This window comes from Scyliorhinus torazame, chromosome 21, assembly GCF_047496885.1.
Source record: "Scyliorhinus torazame isolate Kashiwa2021f chromosome 21, sScyTor2.1, whole genome shotgun sequence".
NCBI lineage: Eukaryota > Metazoa > Chordata > Chondrichthyes > Carcharhiniformes > Scyliorhinidae > Scyliorhinus > Scyliorhinus torazame.
Genome location: NC_092727.1, coordinates 108291434 through 108309257, shown reverse-complemented (window position 1 = coordinate 108309257; position 17824 = coordinate 108291434). Strand labels below are relative to the sequence as shown.

General features: G+C 47.1%; 1 pseudogene; it reads right to left on the bottom strand.

Moving 5' to 3' along the window:
- The window catches only part of LOC140398069 (all-trans-retinol 13,14-reductase-like), a 77233-nt pseudogene that overhangs the window by 19780 nt on the left and 39629 nt on the right, over positions 1 to 17824 (bottom strand).

Sequence of the window (17824 nt, the reverse complement as noted above, 5' to 3'; positions counted from 1 at the left end):
TTAGCTTTGTTTGGTTGCATTGAATCCAACTAATGTTTAATGATAACTGCAGATGGAATTGTGACTAAAAGCAACTTAATTAAGATTAAAATCGAATGAGAACTCCGGCTGTGACAAGCAGAATATCTCTCGAAACTAAAGACAGCAAGGATATTGCAGCCGAAAATCTTCTAGCTCCCAAATGTGGTTCGTGCTGTCAAACCATGAGAATATTATACAGAGGCTTATTTAAATAAAAATGTCTGCTGACCAAAGCTACACTTCTGAAGCCCCGTTATGAATTGTAAATCATCATCTACTCAATTTTCTTTTCATTGCGCCGGCCATTACTTTAAGTATGTGGCCCCTTTCGATTTTTTTGAGTGGACAAGCGCGCCTGGTAATTTAAAGGGTCTGATTTGTGTGTGGACTGGGAAGGGGCTTTTGGGGTCCTCTGGATCATTTTCCAGTTGGCAAGCTGTTACGTGTGGAGTACCACAGGGACCGGTGTTGGGGGCTCAACTATCTGCAATTCGTATCAACGATGAGGATAAAGGGTTTGAAGGTATGGCAGCTAAAATTGCTCATGATGCAACAATAAGTAGGAAAATAAGGCAATAGAGGGGGATTCAGAAAGGTGATGTGAGTGGGCAAAAAAATTGACAATGTGGAAACTGTGAACTTGTCCTCTTTAACAGGAACAGTAGGGAAGCAATATATTACTTAATGGTGAGAGACTACAGAATTTTGTACTGCAGAGGAATCTGGGTGTCCTAGTACATGAATGACAAAATGTTGGAATGCAGGTGCCACAAGTGATTAGCAAGGCAAATTGAATGTTGACATTTATTGCAGGGTGAATCAAGTGTAAAAGAAGGGACGTTACGTACAGACATTAGTGAGAGCACATTTGGAATGTGTACAGCATTGGTCCCTGATAATTGCATTTGAAGCAGTTCAGAGAAGGTTCACTAAAGTGATTCCTGCGATGAAGGGGTTATCTTATGAGGAAAGGTTGAGTGGGTTGGGCCTATACCTTGCCAAGCGTAGAAGTACTGCAAATATCCCATTCACACACAGCACTCTACTTTTGAAACAGATGCCAAAAAAGGAATGCAATTATGCGTACTTGGTGAAGGAATTGTGTAACTGAGCCATTTGGTCAGTGAGTTCCAGGTTTGAGTTACAAAACTTGTGTTAAGCTAACTGATACCAGCCAGGGTGCCAAGGGATCACTTGAGTTAGCCTCAGAGATGCTGAAACAGGGAAACAAAACAGGCAGGATTCCTGCCCTCAATGGTTATCTGGTAATATCTACTGCTTTTGTGGATGTGGGCAAGGTTCCAGCTCAACTGTGATGCCCACCACTGTCAAATAGATTGCTGACCCTCATTGTGTCAGCTTACATGCAAATAATACTCACCTATGTGCGACTGTGAAGAACAACTGCAGCCTGTGGCAGAACTAATACAGCAAACATACAAGCAGAACATAATACACTGTTTAGATCCTTTGTTAATAGAACCACTTAACTGGTGGTGTTTTGCTCTGATTACCTACCAACTACAGCCCTCTAATTCTTGAGTGCGAGATTGAGCTTTTCCTGAAGCAGGAAAAAAGACATCAGTGGTACCGTACCACAACAGGGGCGGGATTCTCCGACCCCCCCCCGCCGGGTTGGAGAATCGCCGGGGGCTGGCGTGAATCCCGCCCCCGCCGGTTGCCGAATTCTCCGGCACCGGATATTCGGCGGAGGCGGGAATCGCGCCGTGCCGGTTGGCGGGCCCCCCCCGGCGATTCTCCGGCCCGGATGGGCCGAAGTCCCGCTGCTGGAATGCCTGTCCCGCCGCCGTGGATTAAACCACCTCTCTTACCGGCGGGACAAGGCGGCGCGGGCGGGCTCCAGGGTCCTGGGGGGGGCGCGGGGCGATCAGGCCCCGGGGGGTGCCCCCAAGGTGGCCTGGCCCGCGATTGGGGCCCACCGATCCGCGGGCGGGCCTGTGCCATGGGGGAACGCTTTTCCTTCCGCCTTCGCCACGGAATCCACCATGGCGGAGGCGGAAGAGATCCCCTCCACTTCGCATGCGCGGGGTGCCGTGAGCGGCCGCTGACGCTCCCGCGCATGCGCTGCCCGGCAAAGTCATTTCCGTGCCAGCTGGCGGGGTACCAAAGGCCTTTCCCGCCAGCTGGCGGGGTGGAAATCAGTCCGGCGCGGGCCTAGCCCCTCAAGGTTAGGGCTCGGCTGCTCAAGATGCGGAGGATTCCGCACCTTTGGGGCGGCGCAATGCCGGACTGCTTTGGGGCGGCGCGATGCCGGACTGATTTGCGCCGTTTTTGGCGCCGGTCGGCGGACATCGCGCCGATTGCGGAGAATTCCGCCGCTGAAGTCCCATGCAGGAAGGAGAAAGGGACAAACAAAAACAGGAAATGAAAAATTTATCATTCATGACTATAAAAATATGGTGCCGTGAAAAAACCTGCAACTTAAATCTGAATCTATCCAATAAATTTATTTATTTATTTTAAAAACATTTTAGAGTACCAATTATTTTTTTTCCAATTAAGGGGTAGTTTAGCGCGGCCAATCCCCCTAACCTGCACATCTTTGGGTTGTGGGGGTGAAACCCACACAGACACGGGGAGAATGTGCAAACTCCACATGGACAGTGACCCGGGGCCGGGATTCGAACCTGGGCCCTCAGCGCCGTAGGCAGCAGTGCTATCCACTGTGCCATGTGTTGCCGAATCTATCCACTAATAAGTTGGCACACTACATAAAAGGTATTTGGCATTCTGGGTGAAGTCAATTGTTACCGGGTATCGCTCCTTCCAGGTGAAATCCTTGGCTGACGGAAAGGTAACAACTAATGGAACTGCTTCTATAAATTATTCTCTGGTAGCAGAAATGGATTAGTTCATTCTGAAACAAAGCATTCAGTTGTAGGAAACACTTGCAGCAGTTATTGTCCCCAGCCACTCGTCCCTTAACTTCCCTTCCCAGCTTTCAGAAGTATGATGTTTAGAATATTTGTGACATTCGGAAAGGCTGCTCCACTTATTAACAGTGCTGACAGGAGCAAGCCTGACTCACATCTACATTTTTCTTCATATCACTAGCACTACATTCCTAATAAGGACTGGCTATTTATTTTATTCCCAATGCATATTGCTTAAGTCTAATTGGAAAGAAGCTACAAGGGAAATGCCCAATTGATAATGAACTATTAATTGATTTTTCTGCAGCTGATGTATAGTTACTTGTGTTCCATTGATTAAAAACTTGTATTAAAACATATTTATCCTGAAGCATTATCGCTGCAATTGACAAATAATAATCAAAAGGTGAATTCATAATGAATGCAGGTTTGTTTTGTACAAATTAGTGTTGTTGCAGTCAACATGAAGATGAATCAGTGGGACATATGCACCCACTGATTATATAATTTGTTTATATAGATATAAATCACAAGGAGTACAAGAGCAAGGAGGTTATGCTGAACTTGTATAAGACACTAGTTAGACCTCAGCTGGAATATTGTGTATAGTTCTGGGTGCCACACTATAGGAAGGATGTGAACTGATTAGAGAGAGTGCAGAAGAGGTTTACGAAAATGCTTCCAGGGATGAGAGACTTCAGTTATGAAGATAGATTGGAGAAGTTGGGATGGTTTTCCTTGGAGAGGAGGAGACTAAGAGGAGGAGTTCAAAATTTATGAGGTAGCTGGACAGAGTAGACAGGGAGAAACTGTTCCCGCTTGTAAAAGGCTCAAGAAAGAAAAGGCACAGTTTTAAGGCAATTTGAAAAAGAAGCAAGTGTGATGTGAGAAAATGGGCACGATCCAATGGCCATGCTGTGTACGAAAAGCAGCTCGCCGCGGCGCAGCATGGCCGATGAAAGCTGGACGATCTCACTCCCAGAATCCACCCGGCTCGCAATGTCTTGTGAGATCTAACGTGATCTTTTGAGACATTGTGATGTAACTCCCGCTCATTGTGGGTGGGGTCACCTTTTGGCAAATCTGAGGTGACAGCTAGTCTCGCTCTAATGTGCAGATTCCCAAGGTATCTGAGGCTTTGGAATTTACCTTCTTCACCTTAGAGACCTCAGGCGAGTGCCGTTTCCACACTAGTTTCCACAAATGGGGACCAGATGGGACGGCACTTGTGGGGGTCTCCAAGGGGATTGCAGGCCCCCAAATGCATGCCTTTTGGGCAGGGTGGTACCCTGGATCTGTGACCTGTGTGCCAGCCTGGTGCAGACAAGGTGCCCAGGTGGCACTGCCAGGGTGTCAGGTTGGTGCTGTCAAGTTGCCAAGCTGGCATTTTTGCTTGTGCGCAATCGGGCCACGGTGCCCTGCGAAGGTGTTTGGGTGGGGATGCAGTGGGTGGGAGGCATTCAAGAGTGCATTAGATGATTATTTGAATAGAAACAATGCGCAGGGTTACGGGCAAAAGGCAGGAGAATGACACCAAGTCACAATGCCCATTTGAAGAGCCCAGTGTAGACATGATCAGCTGAATGGCCTCCTGCTGTGCCCTAACAATTGTGTGATTCTGTGACTGATTATATCCCCATCATTAGACCTCACCAATGTTGTAACCATTAATATGCGTTAGGCTTATGGTTATATTTGAGAATATGTTGTTGCGTCTCCATTCTAAAAATTTGTCTGGACCTGTCTTGGGTCTAAATTGGAATGACATCCCACCTTTCTCTGTCAGCTCTTGGATTGTTCTTGTTGGACACATTACAGTTATAATGGCTTGGCCAACTTCTCTCAGATATTGAAGTGGACCTTCAATTAATTGCACAGTAAGAAGTCTTACAACACCAGGTTAAAGTCCAACAGATTTGTTTCGAATCACTAGCTTTCGGAGCACTGCTCCTTCCTCAGGTGAATGAAGAGGTGGATTCCAGAAACATTTACATAGACAAAGTCAAAGATGCAATACAACACTTTGAAGGCGAGTCTCCGCAGGTAATTAAGTTGTTACAGATCCAGATGGAGCAGGTTAAAGAGGTGTGTATTGTCTCAAGCCAGGACAGTTGGTAGGATTGCTCAAGCCCAGGCCAGATGGTGACGGGTGAATGTAATGCGACATGAATCCAAGGTCCCGGCTGAGGCCGCACTCATGTGTGCAGAACTTGGCTATAAGCTTCTGCTCGGCGATTCTGCGTTGCCGCACGTCCTGAAGGCCGCCTTGGAGAATGCTTACCCGAAGATCAGAGGCTGAATGCCCTTGACTGCTGAAGTGTTCCCTGATTGGAAGGGAACATTCCTGCCTGGCGATTGTCGCGCGGTGTCCGTTCATCCGTTGTGGCAGCGTCTGCGTGGCCTCACCAATGTACCACACTTCGGGACATCCTTTCTTGCAGCGTATGAGGTAGACAACGTTGGCTGAGTCGCACGAGTATGTACCACGTGCCTGGTGGGTGGTGTTCTCACTGTGGTGATATACATCACTGTAAGTACACAAAGGGTTAATGTACATACACTACACATAGCTAGATACTAGACGGAGCACCAGAGACATAACACACAGACAGTCAACCAATAGGCCAGTAAGATAGGACACAACCAATGGGCATTCACGATACACATCGAGGTAACACTACCACAGGAGGGCATTACACCAACCCATACAAAAGAACACATCACACATGCTCAGTCTCTTTCCAGTGGAGAGATTCAGTGAGTACAGACACAGGGTTGATTGAACACCACATCCACCACGTGGATTGTAGCAGACTGGTTCGTCAGTCTGAGTACCTATAGAAGGATTAACAGTAGAGTCGAATCCAAGTAGGAGAATTGTTAATAGTTTAATAAACGTGTTAAAGCTATCTCCAAGTCTGAACCTTCCTTTGTCAAGACTGCACATCAAGGAAGCAGCTTATGCTACGTCAAGAGCACAACAAAACACTCACGTGTAATGGTGGTATCCATGTCAATGATCTGGCATGTCTTGCAGAAATTGCCATGGCAGTGTTGTGTGGTGTCGTGGTCGCTGTTCTGAAGGCTGGGTAGTTTGCTGCAAACAATGGTTTATTTGAGGTTGCACGGTTGTTTGAATGCAAGTCGTGGGGGTGTGAGGATGACCTTGGCAAGATGTTCGTCTTCATCAATTACGTGTTGAAGGCTGCGAAGAAGATGTTGTAGTTTTTCTGCTCCGGGGAAGTATAGGACAACAAAGGGTACTCTGTCGGTTGTGTCCTGTGTTTGACTTCTGAGGAGGTCAGTGCGGTTTTTTGCTGTGGCGCGTTGGAACTGTCAATCGATGAGTCGAGCACCATATCCCGTTCCTACAGAAGCCGGCGCGGAGAAGAAACCCCCTGCGCATGCGCCAGAACACGCCGGCAGTTCTGCGCATGCGCGGGACCACTCCGGCCCTTCGCCGCAGCTTGGTGCGACGCCAACCCCTCCGGCGCCGGCCGAGCCCCCGGAAGTGCGGAGGATTCCGCAACTTCCAGGTAGCCCGACGGAGCAGTGATTCGCGCCGTTCTTGGCGCCGGTGTCGGGCCGATCCGCTGATTGCGGGAGAATCCCGCCCCACAGATGTGAGAAGACAGGATTCATGGTGGTACTAGCCTTCAAGGCTAATGGACAAAATTAAAGCCTATAGTGTAAAACACATGCCTAAAATCAAGCTCTCTGCAAAGGTTTTTGTGCATCTCCATGGCAAAAATGGGAAGGGGTGGCGAGAGAGGTCTAGAACCAGGGGACAGTCTCAGAATAAAACGCAAGTCATTTAGTACAGATATGTAGAGGAATTTCTTCACTCAGGGGATAGTGAATCAATGGAATTCTCTGCTCCAGGTGGAAGCTCAGTTAAAGAGTATGTTCAAGACTGGTATCAATAGATTTGTACATAGTAAACTCATCAAGGGATAAGGGGATAATGCAAGAATGTTAGAGTAGCAGATCGGCCATAATCTCATTGAATGGCAGAGTGGGCTCGAAGCGCTGAATGGCCTACCTCTGCTCTTATCGCTTACGTTCTTATGTCTGTGTTTCAAACTTTGAATTTGTGCCTCAACAAGCCATTTGAGGGTCTTGTTCGCACCAAGCGGAGTAGGTGGGTGGTTGACGGAGAAAGCATCATCACAAAGAGTAGGAATATGAGCACTGTGCAATTTGATGTTTTGTGTGCTCTATTCATTAAACTGCAATGCCATTAATGCACAAATTGTCATCAGGTCGTTCAAAAAATGCAGAATATCCAGGGGAATGGATTGATATTCCATTGAATCCCTACAGTGAAGAAGGAAGCCATTTGGCTGGTCGAGTCTGCACCGAACCTCCGAAAAAGCACTCCACCTATGCCTACCCCCCCATTTGTGGTGATATGCATGTACACATCAATGTATATAGTTGTCTATCAGTGCGCATAGTTATCGGTACAACCTCTGACCAGCAGATGGCGATAGAGATCTACCATGTGACCTGAGACACGTGTACCGGGATTCTACGGCCTGACGCCCGCTCGCCAATTCTCCGGCGCCGATTTTAGGGTGCCTGCGGGATCGCCGCCGCGCCGGTCGGGGGCCGTTGAAAGCGGCCACCCCCCAGCGATTCTCCAGGCCTCAACGGGTCGAGTTCCCGCCGACCTCGGCCGAGTCCCGCCGGCATGGGTTATTCAGGTCCCACACGGCGGGACCCGGAAAGTTGTGTCTGCGGGGGCCATCCTGGAGGGGGGTGCGGGGGTATCCAACCCTGGGGAGGGGCCTCCACGGCGGCCTGGCCCGTGGTTGGGGCCTACCGATCGGCGGGCGGGCTAGTTTGGGGGGGGGGTGCTATGTTGCTCCCCGCCAGGCCTCTGTAGGGCTCTGCCATATTGCCCGGAGGCCGGCACGGAGATGGGAACCCATGCGTATGCGTGGAATCACACCGATCGTGGCGCGCATGCACGAACTCACGCCGGCCATCTGGAGCTGTGGGGACCAGTCCGGCGCCAGCCTAGCCCCCTCGGAAGGGGAGCATACACGATAATTGAGGGCAGTTGATGCCAGAGTGGCTCACCCCGCTTTTCACGCCGACGTCAATACTTGGCCACGGGACTGGAGAATCCCAGCCCTGGTAGTTGGTAGTGAGTCATACAATAGGATAGTCGCACTTAGAGTAGCTCCAGGAGAATTCATTGAATTAATTTAGTAGTCATCGTCTGTATTATAGTTCATTAGTTATCTTTATAAGTGTTTGTTAATGAATCACTTTCTCGTTAAACATCATTGCAATGGTCATCACACAGAACACAACACCGTCCTAGCCCCGTAACCCCATAACCTAACCTGCACATCTTTGAAACGTGGGACGAAAGCGGAGCACACGGAGGAAATCCACGCAGACACGAGGAGAAAGTGTAAACTCCACACCGACAGGCAGCCAAGGCAGGAATTGAAGCCGGGTCCCTTAAGCTGTGAGGCAGGAATGCTAACTACAGCACTACCATGCCACTGTGCCGTCGAAGGTGATTTGTTGTGAAGGTTTGATTCTAAAACTGAAAGTGCCAAATCTGATCGAGACTGGAATCCTTCTGATGATGCCATTGCCAAAGTGATTGGGAATGAATTTGATGAGTGCTTGAAATGAAAAATGAAAATCGCTTATTGTCACAAGTAGGCTTCAATGAAGTTACTGTGAAAAGCCCCTAGTCGCCACATTCCGGCGCCTGTTCGGGGAGGCTGTTAGGTGCTTTGTGTCGAATGCCAGAGATAATGAATTTGACCGTTTAAATTTTTTTTAAAATTGTGGTTAAAGGCATGCATGTAGAAATATATAACTTTTAAAATTTGCAACACTGGTGTTTTTATTTCACAATTCAATATGGCAGCCACATACACCAAACCTCGATGGCTCACATTTTGTACTCGGGAAATAAATCGACCCCCATTTTTGGTGGGATTTTTTGAGGCTTCAAAGATCGATTTAAATGCCACAAGCTACAATAGTAGAAATATATTCCATCTGCCATTACTGCGCGCACCCCCCCCCCGAACCTGGTGCAACATTCAGTTGCTGGTATTGAGTTTGACTTATGGTTCATCCAGGTTGTTGCTTTGATAAATCCAGCAATTTCTTGCCTTCAGTCCTAAGTCTTCTGTTGTATCATTGAGACCAACAAAGACAAGGAATGATCCCGTGCTGTGCTGGACCATGTCAAGCTGGGATCGAATGCCTGCATAGGAAAGAAATATTGATCAGCATTATCACTGCTGCGTGCTGCTGCATGGCAAACCGAACACAATTCACCTGTTTATGTAGTGGATGGGAGAAATGGAGAGGGTGGTGGCACAGTGGTACTGACATTGGGCCAGCAATCCAGTGACCCAGGGCAATGCTCTGGGGACCTGGGTTCAAATCCCACCATGACAGATGTTGAAACTTGAATTCAATAAAAATCTAGACTAGTCGAATGATGACGATAAAACCATTGCCGATTGTTGCAAAAACTCATTTAGGGAAGGAAGTCTGTCATCCTTACCCAGTCTGACTTACACGTGACTCTAGACCCACGGCAATCTGGTTGACTCTTAAATGCCTTCCAAGCCACCCATTCAGTTCCATGGTGACTGGGGGTGGACAATAAATTCCGTAGGAATGAGTAAATTTAAAAATAAAATGGGGCATTTTAAGGTTGAAGTAATCCAGGTATTGTAATCGGTCTTGATATCTTCAGTAATACCAACAAAGCTCTTTCCCAGCGAAGCCACTTGATGGTTTTCATTGAAACACAGGAACATGCTGCTATTTATAACCATCGATGCACAACCAATAAAGACCAGCTATTTAACAATCCCATGTTCCGGAAGTTATAATATATCAATGGTGCACATGCAGAACACTACCGGGGTTGACACCAATAAATTCTGTTGTTTATTTGATAAAGCAGGTTATCCTCTTACCAGGTCGGGCTTGTATTTCTTTAGGTAAAAGACGTTCATAAGTGTTGACCACTCCAGCATCAGAGATCACTGAAGGGGCATATATATACACTTCCTCCTGTCCTTAATTTACAGCCACTCCTACAACGAGGAAAAATAAATGTTTGTCGTGAAGAAGTTTCAAGTGCAGAAATTTCGAAGTCATGACAGTGATTCAAATAAACATGCTGATTTAAATTTTTGTTTCCGAAAACTAATTGTTTAGGCTTGCCGGTGATGAATACCCTGAGGATTACAATTTCCAAACTTCATTCACTCAAAGGTCTTGACCCAAATTAGCCAGGGTGTTGATGATATTTATGCGAACAAACTTATATCCTGGAAGGATGAATTCTTTCAACCATTGGTTGAACAGAGGAGAGCTGGTTTAGCTCAGTGGCTAGACAGCTGGTTTGTGATGCAGAACAAGGTCAGAAGAGTGGGTTTAATTCCCGTACCAACTTACCTGAACAGGTGCTGGAATGTGGTGACTAGGGGCTTTTCACAGTAACTTCATACTTGTGACAATAAAAGATTATCATTGGGCAGCACGGTAGCATTGTGGATAGCACAATTGCTTCACAGCTCCAGGGTCCCAGGTTCGATTCTGGCTTGGGTCACTGTCTGTGCGGAGTCTGCACATCCTCCCTGTGTGTGCGTGGGTTTCCTCCAGGTGCTCCGGTTTCCTCCCACAGTCCAAATATGTTCAGGTTAGGTGGATTGGCCATGATAAATTTCCCTTAGTGTCCAAAATTGCCCTTAGTGTTGGGTAGGGTTACTGGGTTATGGGGATAGGGTGGAGGTGTTGACCTTGGGTAGGGTGCTCTTTCCAAGAGCCGGTGCAGACTCGATGGGCAGAATGGCCTCCTTCTGCACTGTAAATTCTATGATAATCTATGATTAGTTAAACTGGGACCATGAGTTTAATGGGACCTGCATTTTTAGGCCTTGATTGGGATGAAGAGGAAGGTTGACGGACATGGAGTTCTGTGTGGTCAACTGGCATACCGATTTGATGGTATAGAATCATAGTTTGTATAGTGCAGAAGGAGTCTGCACCAGCCCTTGGAAAGAGCACCCTACCCAAACCCACACCTCCACCCTATCCCCATAACTCAGTAACCCCACCTAACCTTTTTTGGACACTAAGGGCAATTTAGCACAGCCAATCCACCTAACCTGCACATCTTTGACATCTGTCCATGGGCCAATTTCCCACAAGCATCGATTAGGGCCCTGTAAAAATCTATTGAGGCCTATTGAGAGAGGCTGGACAAAAGTTTCCATTTGGCCTTTGGGCTCTTGCAGCTGCTGGGGAACAGATCAGCGAAATGGTGTGGGGGGTGGGGGGGGGAGGGGGGGTGGGTGGGGGGGGGGGGGGGTGGGAGGGGGGGGGGGGGTTCCTCCCAGAGGCAGACCAGTGGAGGTGGAAAAGAGTAATCCAGGCAGGGTTTGATGCCCTTGCCCCATTCCTGGTTATAGCGCCATTCTCAGGCCAACCTGTGAAGGTACTTTCCCTCCACAATAGTGGCCCCTCTGCTGAGCAAATTTTTAATTTTAAAGTTAAAAGAGTTGGAGAGAGGACATTTCCATCTTGAGGTGCAGCCTGCTTCCTCCTACTGTCCCTCCTGTTTTGAAAGGCTGCCCACCATCCTTAATTAGATGGCAAACCTGCCCCCGGCCCCATTTCGGCCAAATTGGGGAAAATAACAGCTGGGCAACCGTTTCCCGCACAATGCCCATTTGATCCTGATTTTGGGGCTCTGAAGCCAGCAGGGAAAATCCTGCCCCAGAACATGGATTTTAAAAGAAAACAGATCTGGGGCGAGATTCTCTGACCCCCCGCCAGGTCGGAGAATCGCCGGGGGCTGGCGTGAATCCCGCCCCCGCCGATTGCCGAATTCTCCACCACCGGATATTCGGCGGGGGCAGGAATCGCGCCACACCGGTTGGCGGGCCCCCCCACGTGATTCTTCGGCCCAGATAGGCCGAAGTCCCGCCGCTAAAATGCCTGTCCCGCCGGCGTAGATTAAGCCACCTACCTTACCGGCGGGACAAGGCGGCGCGGGCGGCCTCCGGGGTCCTGGGGGGGGGGGCGCGAGGCGATCTGGCCCCAGAGGGTGCCCCCACGGTGGCCTGGCCCGCGATCGGGTCCCACCGATCTGCGGGCGGGCCTGTGCCATGGGGGCACTCTTTCCCTTCCGCCTTCGCCACGGTCTCCACCATGGCGGAGGCGGAAGAGACTCCCTCCACTGCGCATGACCGGGAATGCCGCCAGGGGCCGCTGATGCTCCCGCGCATGCGCCGGCTGGAGATGTCAGATGCCCGACTGATTTGCGTCGTTTTGGGCGCCCGGCGGCGGACATCGCGCCGTTTCCGGAGAATTTCGCCCCATATCTTCTAACAGTGTGAAGGTCAGTCCTGGACTAACTTTCCCTAATCATAGATCAGAGAATTTAGAGTGCAGAAGGAGGCCATTTGGCCCATCGGGTCTGCACTGGCTCTTGGAAAGAGCACCCCACTTAAGCCCTCACCTCCACCCTAACCCCGTAAACCAGTGACCTCACCTAACCTAAGGGCAATTTAGCATGGCCAATCCACCTAACCTGCACTTCTTTGTCTGTGGGAGGAAACCGGAGCACCCGGAGGAAACCCACGCAGACACGGGGAGAACATGCAGACTCCGCACAGACAGTGACACAAGCTGGGAATCTAACCTGGGACCCTGGAGCTGCGAAGCAACTGTGCTAACCATTCTGCTAATGTAGGATGTTGACATAGGATGTGGAGGAAGTCCATTGAGGTGGGCTGTTAATGGGAGTGAAGTAACAAACATCTTCCACTCAATCCACTTTACCTGATGTGAAATTTAAAGCCATTGTGTTCCTATTTACATTATGTTTACCGTAGGTTTTGAATGAACAGTACCAGAATAAATTCTGTGCACTCCTTTGCCATGAATTCCTGCAGTGAAGAAGGAGGCCATGGTGGGGCATGCCTGATGGTGCTTATTCCTCCACCCTATCCGGGGGTCACAGCGAAGAGGTGCCCAACGTCACTGACCCATTATTGAAGAAAGAAGGTGGATCGCCTGAGAAAGAGGATGGATCTTCAGGAACATTCTGCGGCTGAAAGATGTGCCACCTCCAGGACACCTAATTTGGAAGGTTCACTTGCAGCTGGTCCGCCCACTGTTGTGTTCGGGGTCCAGAGCTGCTGGCGGCCTCCCATTGTTCAGGTGAGTCCATGCCACATTTTCTAAACCTGTTTCGCACTGAGGTGTTTTTCTGCTGGCATCACAGAGAATTGGGCGTGGGTGGTTGGTCCTTCACCCGCATCCCATTTCCGTGACTCAAATAAGTTTCACACCGGCCAACAGTGTGTTTCTCGATCTGTCATGATGTGGAAGATCCCACGAGAAATTCACGCCAGCGGAAAACCGATTTTTGGGCCTCCTGCCAAGTTCTTGCTGCCTTCCATTAAATCCACCAACGGTGCTTGGAAGAATTCCACTGATAATGTCCGGTGATTCCATTCTTCTTTAAACTCACCAGAGGCCAATTCAGCAGGCAGAAACAGGGGGCTGAATTTTACTGGGGATGACTGCCCCCATGGAATAAAAATCAAGCGGTGAGCCCTGCACCAATTTAACAACTGGGGGGGGGGGGGGGGGGGGGGGGGGGGGGGGGAAATCACTGCTTATCCTATACGGCATTAAAAAAAAATCAATTTTAAAATGAAAGGCATGTCGAGCTGGAACAGGTGTTCAGCAGCCCAGTCCACATCATAAACACGCTGAAATAACTGCATTTAGATAGAGCTTTGAGTACCTCTGATTGATTGAAATGGAAAAGAAAAAACTCAGTATCCATTTATTATTTTATTTGGTGTGTGCATAGTGACAGAGCCAAGCAATCGCCTTGTTGGTAGCTTGATGGAGTTCTTTAAGACTTCTTCACATATAGTCAGTGGACACTCCTCTCCAATGTGGGCCATTGTGTGCGCTGCATCACAGCTGCAGCCTGGATGGTCTTGGTGGCCCCACTAATGTTGGCTGGCTGGCACAGAGGCAAGTCCAGTCTGGAAATGGTTTACAAATGCCCGTTGTCACCATGGCAGATCAAAGTCGGCTGGGCAAACTCTGGGGTCTACGCCAAGAGACTGGTTTCTGGTGGAAATCGTCTCCTGTCATAGGTTGTCAGCTGTTACTCCTTGGTGTACTGGGTTTAGCCATATGGGTTGGCGTGAGGGAAGGTGCACTAGTGGTGGGTTGAGGAGGTAATTGAATAAGGGCAAGCTTGGGTTGGACTAGTAATCCAGAGGCCCAAGGTAATGCTCTGGTGATGTGGGTTCAAATCCCACCAGGGCAGATGGTGAAATCTGAATTCAATAAAAATCTGGAATTAGAAATCTGATGATGACCCTGAAACCGTTGTTGGTTGTCATAAAAACCCATCGGGTTCATTAATGTCCTTTAGGGAAGGAAATCTGCTGACCTTACCCGGTCTGGCCTACATGTGACTCCAGACCCCCAGCAGTGTGATTGAGTATTAAACGCCCTCTGAAATGACCTAGCAAATCATTCAGTTTTGGGGGCAATTAGGGATGGGCAACAAATACTGGCCTAACCAGTGACATCCACTTCCTGTGTACAGCCATCAGGGGTACTTGTTTCAAAACTCACTGTGAAACCAAACAGAGGTAATAAAACATTTCCCATTTGCTGTTCTCTAAACTGAATTACAAAGAACGTTTTAAGATATTTTAAAAAGTCTCTTCATAGAATAGGTACCAGAAGAATGTGCAACTGCATTACCCTCACTGTTCGGAAGTCAAGCTTCTGTTAGCTGTGAATTTGAATCAGGCTTTGCATAGAATATATTTGTCCATCATTATTGTGTCACAGAGTATTCTTTCAAAAAAACAGTCTGATGGTCACATTTCTTTTAAAGGTGCAAATTTAACATCAGTATTCTCTCAGTGCTTTAAAAATCCACGCTGTGCTTTTGACAGCACCTTCCAAAGCCTGAACTAAAAGAATCTCAGAATATGAGAGTGAAACCCTGAAGGTCAATTCTTGTTAAAGTGGGAGTGATGTTTGGAGAGAATTCCAAGGAGAGCTCTCCAAATGTGGAGATTGTAAACCCTTGAGAGAATTTTCAGTGAGATGAGGTGGCTTGCAGTACGATGGCTGTCTGGTGGGTTAATGAGAAATCGATGGAACCTGGTATGGTAGCATCTGTCACTTAGTTTTTATTGGGTTGATGTAACCATGGTTCTCCTGTTAATTCATATGTACTGGAAACTTACCCTCAATATTAGAGGAAAGATATTGTAATTTGTGTTATCGTTCCAAATTGGTGAAAGAATAGTGTGATTTGAATCATTTGAACATAGAACATAGAACATAGAAAATACAGCACAGAACAGGCCCTTCGGCCCACGATGTTGTGCCGAACCTTTGTCCTAGATTAATCATAGATTATCATTGAATTTACAGTGCAGAAGGAGGCCATTCGGCCCTTTGAGTCTGCACCGGCTCTTGGAAAGAGCACCCTACCCAAACTCAACACCTTCACCCAACACCAAGGGCAATTTGGACATTAAGGGCAATTTATCATTGGCCAATTCACCTAACCTGCACATCTTTGGATTGTGGGAGGAAACCGGAGCACCCGGAGGAAACCCACGCAGACACGGGGAGGACGTGCAGACTCCGCACAGTCAGTGACCCAAGCCGGAATCGAACCTGGGACCCTGGAGCTGTGAAGCAATTGTGCTATCCACAATGCTACCGTGCTGCCCTTGAGAACAAATAAATTTGCATGGATCATTCGACAGATACATAGATAGGGTGGGTATAGAGGGATACAGCATGAGGAAGTGCTGAGGGTTTTTGCCAAGGGTGGTATCATGACCGGTACAGGTTTGGAGGGCCGAAGGGCCTGTTCCTGTGCTGCATTGTTCTTTGTTATTTACTTGCACGTGTATTGACATCTTCCCAGCCTTTTTGTTTAGTGTAGTATAGTTCAATGTTCTTGTTTAGCAAACATTTTAGTATTTGTGATAAACTTATACTAGCAGACTCCTGTGAATGTGTTCAGTAACTGTCCTCTACAGTTTCCATGGAAAAATAAATTTTGGATATATCAAACCAGGTTTCACTCTGGGATTGGTCTTGGCCAACATTAACATCAGTTGGGATGGTGAAAACCTGCAAGATTTGAATTTAATTATCTCCGAATCTACATGCAGTTTTAAGGATGTTGCACAATTCTGTATGTTGCAAACAGCATAAATATTTTGAAATAAATCATTTGCAGTGGCTTAAATGGAAATGTTAGGCCAAACAATTTGTAATGTTCATGTCTATGTATATATATAATTATTATTATATATAGTTATATTTAATGCTGTATTCTGAACTGGACAACAAAATATACCATCAGCCGTTGCACCTGTAAAAAGCTCTGAAAGTCAGCAAGTGACCACCAGATGGTGTGGAAGGCCTATCTGAAGGATGAATGAAGGGTAAAACCAAAACCATTTATACTATTTTCTGACTTCATTTAAAACAAGATAATATTGGAAAAGAAAATATAAATGATAAAATAGCATTAAATATTTAGGTTTTGTAGTGCTTAAATTACTTTGAATAAAGGGCAGTATGCTAATATTGAAAAGGCTCATTTAGGGAAATAAGGTTGTGCTGAGATATATTTTAAATGAAATACAATGAAAACCATGTCTTAAAGCACAGAGGAATGAAGTCAGCCAGTTAAGGCTTAGTTCAGTGAAAGAGTAGTCATGCCTACTCCCATCTGCCCACATGTTTGCCTGAGTTTTTCATCTAAAGGTACCTGTGCAAACCCCTTTTAAAACTATTTATGGAATTGAGTTCCATCAACTCTTCAGCAGGAATCCAGGCAATTGGGCTGTTTGCAAAAGGATCATTTCGAACCTGCAAATCGGTGGAACGGTATGATTCATGAATTGTAAGGAGGAATTGAAATATTGCAATGGACAATAAAGAAAGTCATCGATGTTGCGCAAAGATAATTAAGCAAGACCCGTTTGGGATGGGATCAAGATCTTAAAATGTTCAAAGGTCAAACCAAGCAGGAGTATGAACCTCCTTCGTGTGTACAGGAAATGCATCTCAGTAACGCCCTTTAAATGGTTAAAAGGGATTTTGATCAGATGAGAAATGATTTGGTGACGTACAAAGGTGCCATTTTGACTTTATTGTCTCAAATTGAGGATTAACAATTTGAGTTTGGAAAATGAGCTGGAAGTTAAGTTACACCTAACGAAAAGGATTAAAATTGGACGGTGGATTTAAGTGAAACATTCTTTGCTGAGTTAACTACCAGGAATAAAAGGAAAACAATCATGCAAGCATTGAGTTATGAAATTTCATTGATATTTAAATTCAGCTAATCCGAAAGTTATATGCATTGGCTTTTGCTATGGCTAAACCTTTTTAATTGTAGAATATGACATCTGTAATTGTAAAACAGAATGAAAAATGTATTTGAATTATATGCCGTAAGCTATTTGTTAGAAGCTTATGATGTTAAGTTCTTGTAAAGAAAGTGCCACGACATTGTGAAGGAACTTTCACTGCGGTGAAGGTTTCTTTCTTGCAAGGGGTAAAAAGTGTGATGAAATCTAAACTCCAGGTCAGGAACATCAGTTCCCGATGGCTCTCACGCTTCTTGCGCGTGCACAAGCCGGGAATTGGACACACATTCGCAGTTGTAGATTTTCTTTAATGTTCTTCAGGCAGGGTACCGGCCTTGCGCACCTTCACAGGTGTAAAGAAACAGAATGGCGTGAAAACGCCTGTCAGATGACCTGAGCATGAGGGTCATCATCACGGAGGTGTCTCAGGGAGCAGGATATAGGACGGGAAAAGGGATA